Consider the following 9,282-nt stretch of genomic DNA (forward strand, 5'->3'; position numbering starts at 1 on the left):
CCACATGAAGCCATGGTAATGGCTCATAAGGTGTCTGTTACTGTCATGCATGTGGTAAAACATTTCCACTTTGTTCCACAAACAAAGCTTAGGTGTCTGGCTTATGCAGAGGGGCAAGTGAACTGAGACCGAATATTCCTCTGTTGTGTTGGACTTGGCCTCAGTGTGCACATTGCTTGTGGAGATCAGTCCTACTCCTGCTCTTTGGAGACAGGGTTAGTCCCTAGTGTGCATTAGTAACTGTCTCATGCTTGGTTCCCAAGAATTCTCTGTCATTTCGGTGGGGTACAGTACTTGGGAAAGGTATGACAAGTCAAAAGGAAACAAAAGAGAATGATGAGAATGTCCTGGAGTCAGAGTTGCAGGTCTACCTTTTTGGCACCTTTCTGCAGTTCAGAAAAGGAATTGGGGGGAACACCTGGACCCTGCTTCATTCACTCACCTTTGGGGTGTAAACCACAGGCTCTGGCCATGCCTGTGTGGTACTGCATGGGATTTTCTTTCCAAGATCTTTTGTGACAATGTTGCCTGGCTGCAGGAGTCATACAGGAAATTTGTGCTGTGGCCCCACTATGCCTACCAAACTTTGACGCTGGTGTCAGAAGGAGGATCTCTTGCCATATAATGGACTGCTTCAAGGTCATTAGACACTGCAAAGCCTATGCTGACATTCAGCCCGGAGGCTATATTAACTTACCTATAATGTCCACCTTTTCATCATTTCATACAGGTTCTACTTCTCCATTCTTGTTTCCTATTTATTTATGTCTATGCTTTTTCTTTTCTCAGTTCCTTTCTTAAGGTACGATTCATTTTGATTTCTTCCCTTGCCCCACACTTTGCAGTGTATAAGACTTCTCTCTATTTTGCTTTCTTTCTGGGCTCTCTACTCACACCTACTTCCTTTCTGACGTTGTTTGCCTGGGTAGCCATTCCTACTATTCTTTCCCATGTGCTTATCTGTCTAGAAACCCCTGATAATGCTAGTGACATTGATTTAAAGGTATTCCAGGCTAATCTACACTCAAGACAGATGAACTCTGCCCATGGTTCTGAGGATCCTGGGTAGCAACACTGGCTAAGTGAGTTCTTACCTCAAGGTTCTGCTCTCCTAGTTGTAGAGACACAAGTGTCTCTCGTACTGCATGTGAACTGATTAAAGGAGTTGACAAAGTTAAAAGTAACCCTGCCAAAAAAAAGAGTACCTATCTCTCGTAGCCTCTTATCTTCTACTTTGAACTTTCTCCACAGCTGAACTGCAAATCCCACTGTCCCAGGCAAAGAGAAGGACTTTAAGCCTGGGATGAAAGTAACAGTGGAGTGGTCCATCTTTCTCATCTAAACAGAGGGATGATGAGCTCCCACCAAAGGACCATTCTGACCTCTTTGGTAACCCTTTTGACCTTTTTTTAGATCTGAACTGTCATAGCTCTGCACTGGAGTAGGTCTGGCCTCAACCAGAGAGGTGGCAATGGCCTCATGTTGCTGCCATTAAATTTTTCCAGCAGAAGAACTGTGCTAAGACACATGCTCCCTGAAAACACAGACTAGCAATGACCTTTTTCCATGGCCTGCATTGCTCAGCTCTTTAGGCCTGCCTTGGTGGCAGACAAGTGAGGAACATGAGAGGACTTCTTGAAAGCTGATGTGACAGTGCTGAAGAGTATGGAAGCCACAAGGCCAGCTTGTATGGATTTGGGGGCTTAAGGATAAGTCAGATAAGCACAGCTTTGTCTTTATTGTGTGCAGGGGCACTTTCAGGACTATTCAACCCAGACTGCACTGCACTGTGAACTGTACCGTTTGCTGATCGCCACTTGAGCTTCCTGCTATGAGATCACATTGGCACACCTCACCGAAATTCACGTCGCTATCAATACATGGGATAATAGAGTAGGAGGGCTTCAGGGCAGTCTTAGCACTGCCTCAGCATGAGTCGCCTACATTGACACAGACCCCTTTCTGCACGCACTTGCTGGTTTGTAAGGCAGCCTTTTATTCTACTGAAGCTATGCTGGTACGCAGGCAGTATATCATATCCGAGTGCCTAACTTCTCTTTCTTCTTTTTTTTTCAATCAATATCTGTTAATAGAGATGCTGGGATGTGCTCTCAGATTCTCTCCTGAGCTCTTCTTAAAGACTTATGTCACATTTACCATTTCCATTTTGCTGGCACTGATTTAAGCACTGGTTATGTGCTGCAGATAATAATCCAGCTACTTCAGATTCTAATTTGTTTGACCACAGCGGCTGAGTGCCATCTGTTCCTGTTGCATTGTTACTCTTCCATATGTTCCAAAGCCTCTTCATGAAGAAAAAATCATGTGGGAATATCTCTGATTTCTCTGATGTAAGGAAATCAAATTTCCCACAGAGGCCTCATTTTCTTCAGTGCTCTTTTTACACCCTGATCATCTGTTGGCTTTCTAAATGCTCTCAAAATCTCCACTGGAACCCACCTCCGCGCCCCTGCCCCAAAACAAAGGTACCTCCCATAGTGGTCAGATTATCTGGAGCTAGCTCCACAAGCTGCTCAAAGTTAAAAATTGCGTTTCTCCTTATTCCAATGATAAATATTATCTTGTTGCAGTGCCTTTGCTAGCAAGGCAAATTAGAGTGCTCCGAATGACCAGCATAAAAACTAACACCCTTTCACACAGACATTGCCAACGTTACTCACAGAGCAATTTTACTCCCCCATCATGAACAGTATTATTCCTCTTTGAACTTGACAGTAACAAGGCATGATTATTGTTAGATAAATGAATAAACTGCCATTTAGAAAGAACTAAAACTATTGAGATCTCCAATAAAACCAAACAGAGTGGGCATATCTGGTAACTCCATGGATTATCTGGTTCATCACTTTATTTCAGAAACGTTCCCCATGAGAGGCCTCATTTTCTTCACTGCTCTTTTTACACCCTGATCTTCTATTGCATAGTGTGTTTCCCATATCATGTAAGAAGGTAGACCTGGAAATGCTTTCCAAAGCAGGACTGTGCAGATGTCAGCTCAATCTATGGTTTCACTAGGACAAAAGCTCCCTTCTGCTTGCCATGTCTCCAGGGAATGTTCACCTCTGGTCTGGCCACACCACTGTGGCCACAACAGGGCCAAACAGGACCCCTGCATTGCTGGCGCTCCACCAAAAAGTTTTTTTGAGGGGCAGCACTTATTTCCTGTCTTGAGACACTGAGGTATAGAAGACTGACATAACTGGTGGGAACATCTTCTCCTGCTTCACTGAGAATTTTTTGCCCTTCTGGAATATTTAAGTAGTCTGTCATAAATTTTGACCCAGAATAGGGTCCACCCAGAACAGGGGAAGCAGGCAAACTTCTGCCTTTTTGCTGGTAGCAGAAAGGAACTGTCTTTGTGATGAGGGAATTTAACTTATATTTTCAATAGGGACCTTTCACCACGTAGATCCGAGCCCTGGACTTCCTAAATAAAACTTCTGGCTCTGGGGAAACTCCAGGGGGCATGTTTGTAACTAATCTTAAGGTTATCAGGGATTTGTGAATAATAATCTTTTTTTTTTTTTTTTTTTGATGGGAAGTAGTTGCTACATCTTGCCAGAGGAGAAGGAGCCATGTATGTATGTATGAATTAGGGAACTGATGTCTTGTGTTTGGGGAGAGATTAAGGTGCTTGTTTTTAGTGTGGAAATAACAGAGTCTTGTGTCCTTAGGGAAGAAGAAGAGTGCTTGAGCACACACTGCGTGAGATGATCAGGTTTTGGTAGCACATCTCCATTGCGTTATTCTTTGTAGTGTTGTGTTTGTTCTAGTCTAAGCCATACTTTTTCATGCATTGCATTATCACTCACTTGTCTCTCATCCTTGGAGTCCTTGACCTATCTCTGGCAAAAGCTATCAAACAGTACAAAGCATATTTATCACTAACTTAATATCCTAACCTGTCATACCATCCATGAATTTTCCATAATGAATCAGGGCCCTACAAAACAAGGTAATAAAAGCCTTTTCATTTAATTATAAGAACAAAGTGGAAGTGCAGGAAATGTAGGTGTGTATCCCACAACACGGGAATTCTTGCTAGGTGAAGCTCCTTACAAATTCATAGACAGCACAGGAAGAAGCACAACCTGAAAGATGTCAGTTAGCAGCAGGTTCACAGTGAGCTTGCTCATCCACAGTTATCTCACCACAGAGCATTATGAATGAGATGTTCCCAGGCTCCAGAGGAGAACAACACCCATTTCCATAGAGAGTACCTGTGTTGCTCATGGTAGGTCTGGTATGTCTCCTTAATGACAGGGGTCTGATTTGGGCTGCTGCTGGCAACTAAGCCATCGAAGTCATTGCTTGCCTGGCCTATGGCCACTACCTGAAGGTGGCCGTGAGTCAAGTCTTCAGAGTCGTTGGCTCTCTAGGGAAAGCAGTAGATGTGCAGGCAGCAAGGTGATACAAATGCCAGAGGTGAGGATTTGCTTGGTTTGGTGTGCTCCTTTTACAGTGAATACTGATGTGCTTATGTGTACTGTGTGTAGGGCAGAAAAAAATCACATGCATGCTGCATACATAGCAAGGCTAAGGAAATCCAGATTGCTGTGGAACAGTCATCACACCACAGGGTATTGCAGCCCATGTACAGTAGGGAGGCAGAACCCCATACCCAGAGGTGACTACTCAAGAACCACCATAGTGGCGTGATCGAGGCTGTACCACATGCTCCTGTGACCAAAACTTGTTTTCCTGGGCATGGTACAAAGACAATGTAGATGTTGCTATTGAAAAACCACTCTGAAGGAAGCAACATGCTTGAAGGATGATTTCCTGGGTGCTTAGTTGTGCTGTCAGCTGTCAGGATACATCCCACTGTGTCTCCTAGAGACACTGGAGTTCTGGCGCTGTAGAACTTCACTTGGGCTGCTGTTTTGTGTGTACCAGACAGCACAGGAAGATTTATGTGTTGTTCCCTTATGTTGCAGCTGACAAAGAAATGCAGAAAGGCTAGTCTGTAGTGGTGTTTGTGTTACTAGCATTAAAGATAAGTTTACTTGCTGCCGGTTGCTTCATGTGTACACATGACACAACTCATTTATCTTCCCCTTCTCCACACAACTGTTGATTTTATAGTTGTCTATCTCAGCCCAGACATCTCTTTTTCCAGCTGAAGAGTCCTAGTCCTCTGAGTATGTTCTTGTATGTCCTTGCATGGGAGCAGTGCTCTATCTCTGATATTACTTGAGACACTTCTCTGTACCATTTTGAGATCTGGTTGCCAAAACTAAATGGAGCATTCAAGGTATAAGTGCATGATGGATTTATGCCATGACATAATGATTATCTTCTGATTTGTTCTCCATCTCTTCCATTAAAAATCCTATTTTTTTTAATTTGTGTTGTTAACCTGTCTTTGGGTTGACAATTTCAGAGAACTATCCCAAAGATGACAAGATCTCTTTCCTGAGTGCTAACATCTAATTTAAAACCATTTTTAGGGGTGTACCATAATGATTATTTTTTAAATGCAAAATACCACTTACCTAAATTTCAGCTGACCTCTTAATCATCCAGTCATTCTGTGTCATGAAATCCCCTGCAATTTTAGTGTCACAAGCAGATCTTGCCATGATTTTGTCATTTTTTTAATCCTTTTTTTCCATGCCATTTATGGATATGTTGAACTGCACAGATTGTAATACACATGCCTGTGGGACTGTGCTGGTGGCTTCCCTCTATCAGTCAGCTGAGCATTTATTTCCATACTTTGTGTCCTATATTTTAATCCACAAAGTAAGCATTTTTTTTCTGGTCATGTAGCAACTTTTGCCCATTTAATGTGGGAGCATGCACATACCTTTCAAAAAAATCTCATCATACTATATTGACTAGCTCATTCTTATCCATGTCTCTGTCAATTCTCTTGCAGTTAACATTATTGTGAGACATGACTTCCATTTTCAGATTCTATTTTTATTGTGGTTTCTATCAATTATCATCTTATGCAGATGTCAGCTTGACAGATCCATTTTCCCTAGAATTAGGACAGGTTTAAAAGTCTAATATCACAGTTACAACATTTTAATCCCTTGATACTGAGTATGATTTAAACAACAGATCACTCCTATGACAATTATATTTGAATTCTTTTAGAATATCCTTGAGTATATATAATTTGATGCAGCAGATGTGCTACTGTTTAATACATTGTTATTTCCTAAAAACTGAAATATTCAATAGAGACCTTAAGTTGAGAGAGTTCCTCTGATTCTTTTCTATTAATGGATGTTCCTTCTGGAAATGTCCTCCCTTCTGAAGTAAACATCAGCACAAATAATTTGTTTAGTTTTTCTGAAATATCCTTATTTTCCTTCAATGCTCTTTTTATACCTTAATCAATACTGATTCCTAATAGAAATTCTCATATAGGTTTTCTGCTCACAAAATGCCTATAATAGACATATATAAATATATATAGACATATGTTAATTGCTTGGACTAGATCATTTGGATCATGTTTTAGAACTTTTTCTCACATGAAAACCAGTTATTCCCAACAGAGTTAATGCGATCACTCTTCAGTATTAGGTTTTGTCACTTTCCAGATTAAATACTAAAGCTGTTAGAAATGTCATGGCAAACACTAAAATACTCAGAGGCACAGAGAATATCTGCTATGCAACAGCCTGTCATTAAAAAGGTCACAAAGAACACAGACCAATATACTAACATTTCCAATTAAATCAATTTTTGTGCTCTTCCAGATTATCTTGTACATCACTATTTCAGAAACATCACACATTTGTAAATTGTAAGTGCTGTTGTTGGCCATGCTCTCAGTATGAATAGGACATGCCTAGAGGGATCAGTACACCCTGTGGATCCCATCTGACAGGGAATGCCTAGCCTCTGCTGCAGCAGCATTTCTGCTGATCTCTGTGTAAAACGAGAGCTCCCAGGAATGTTAGCACAAGCTGAACAGAAATGCATAATCCTTTGGAGCAAAACTTCTCGTCCCTACCCTTCTGCTAAGATGCAGTTGAGCGCTGGACCGTGGCAATGGTAAGGACATACTTTCCATATAGAAATTAATGAGAATTGGTCAGATTAAGTTAAAAGGAGTGAACCTGTATTTCCTATGGGCTGTTTGTACACCATACTGTGGCTGGCATACTGTGTTGTCTGATTACAAAGTGTGCTTTAGGGTTCTACACTGGCATTCCTAATAAAGAATTCCATTCGGGTGCAGAAGAAAGAAGTTGGAAACATGAACTGACCTCTGGAAAAAAGTTGCTAATGATCGTAACTAATGAGAGACTTGAACTCATCCTCTGGGATGAAAGGCAGTTAAGGATGTTCATTGCTTGGACTATGACAGATGCAAGCTAAAATCCCTGGAGCTAGAGTGTAAGCCCCAAAAGAATACTGTTGGTGAAGTTTTCTTCATATCAATGACTGACTTTTCTCTCTTTCAATCCTGTCGCTCCTTTTGTAGTGCTTGGTATACTTGTGACTTAGCTTCAGTTCATGGAAAGCAATGTTGTTGCTTCTCCTGGTGTGGAGGGGAAGGGGAAGGGGAAACAAGCAATTCACCGAGCAGAGGACAGGAAGGTAAAAAACAACAACAAAAAAACCCATGTCCTGGGTTATGAGGATAATCTTATTCTGGAAAGTGCATCAGAGTTATCTGATTATTTAAATTCCTACCACCACAGCAAACCCGTGAAGAAGATATCTGAGCAGTATTTTAAATAAGATGAGAGTGATACAGAGAATACTTTTTCCACCACACACTGGAGCTCCAGTTACAGCAAACTTGAGTGAGGTGGAAAAACTGAGAAGGAAGTGGGCAGAACAGGATGTCTGGAAATGTGTGAGGTGTTGGAGAGTAAAGAAGGGAGGAAAGAAATAAGTGTGCAGAGTTTAATATTAGGAAGAGCAAGCAACTGGCTTTTAGGAAGAGAGAAGATAAGAAGATGAGGTACACTTCAACTGCTGCAGATGCTTAGAGACCTCAGTACAAAAGCAGACCAGCTTCATTTTCAACCCTGACTCTTTCAATGAAGAAAATGGAAGTTTTCAGACATTACACCTCATCTAAAACTTTGACTCAACATTCTTTATGATAAATCTCAAAAAGGTGAATTTTAAATTTCTTGTTACCTCATCAATGGCATGATCTGAGTCTTGACTGGGTTATAGTGGTTAGCCTGCAGGACATATGTATGCTACTACTGTGGCCCAGCTGGAGTTGTACGGAGAAGGACTGTGACCTTACTGCTCTATGACTTCATAGTTGTTTCAATGAAAATCACATTCAGACAATCTGCACCTCAAAGCATTACCTGCTTGTAAAACAGCATATCATGCAGTGCCCAGTGTGCCCCTACTCTCTTAAGTCTCCTGGGAGTGTCCCACACACTATCTGCCCTCCCAGTCCCCATCTGTAGCTCAGCTTTCCCAAGGTGTATCTCCTTTTGCTGTCCTCAGCCATTTCTTTTGGTCCTGTGACTCATAGTGAGCATACCAGGAGTGTGAGGAAGCACCAGACATAGTCTGCCTGGCTGTCCCTCCTGAAGTGACAGGACACAGCAGAGATTCAGAAATCAGATCTGTTTCCCAAGGCACTATTTCTCTACCCAGTGAGATAGGTACACAGGTAGCTGGGCAATGGGTGTGAAATAGATGGGTGGATAACAGTCAGTACACAAGAGCAATGTGGATCCCCCTTCCTAAGTGTAGGTACAGCCATTACAGACACTGCCAGGTGAGTCTCCAGCATGCCTGGGTTTTCCTTATTACAAGTTTGGCCACTGAAGCCACTATTCTGCAACTAGGAACTGCAGCTACCTACACCATGACCCAACTACTTGTGGAAGCCCAAAGTTGTACAAATGATTCCAAAGGGGATCAAAAACTGTAGACTCAAAATCTAAAGGCTAGGCATCAACAGCTAGATGACCTTCATTTGTTTGATCATTCTTGCAAACAATTGCTCTCTTTCTTTCTGTCTTTCTGTCTTTGTCTTTCTGTCTCTCTCTTTCTCTCTCTCCCTCTCTCTTTCTCTCTTTCTCCCTTTTCTTTTTGCCTTCCTTTTCCTTCCTTCCTTCTTGTCTTTCTATGCTTTTCTCTTCCTCTTCCTTTCTCTCTCTCTCTCTCTTTCTTTCTCTTCCTCTCTTTTACTCTCGCTCTTTCCCTCTCCCTCTCCCTCTCTCTCACTGGGGAGGAATGCACTTTTCTGGCAAGGCACTGTTTCAGACAGCTAGGAAGTGCCTGGAGTTTCGCAATGCCCAAATTGGTGTTATTGAT

Source organism: Apteryx rowi, unplaced genomic scaffold (genome assembly GCF_003343035.1).
Source record: "Apteryx rowi isolate R43461 unplaced genomic scaffold, aptRow1 scaffold_1122, whole genome shotgun sequence".
NCBI lineage: Eukaryota > Metazoa > Chordata > Aves > Apterygiformes > Apterygidae > Apteryx > Apteryx rowi.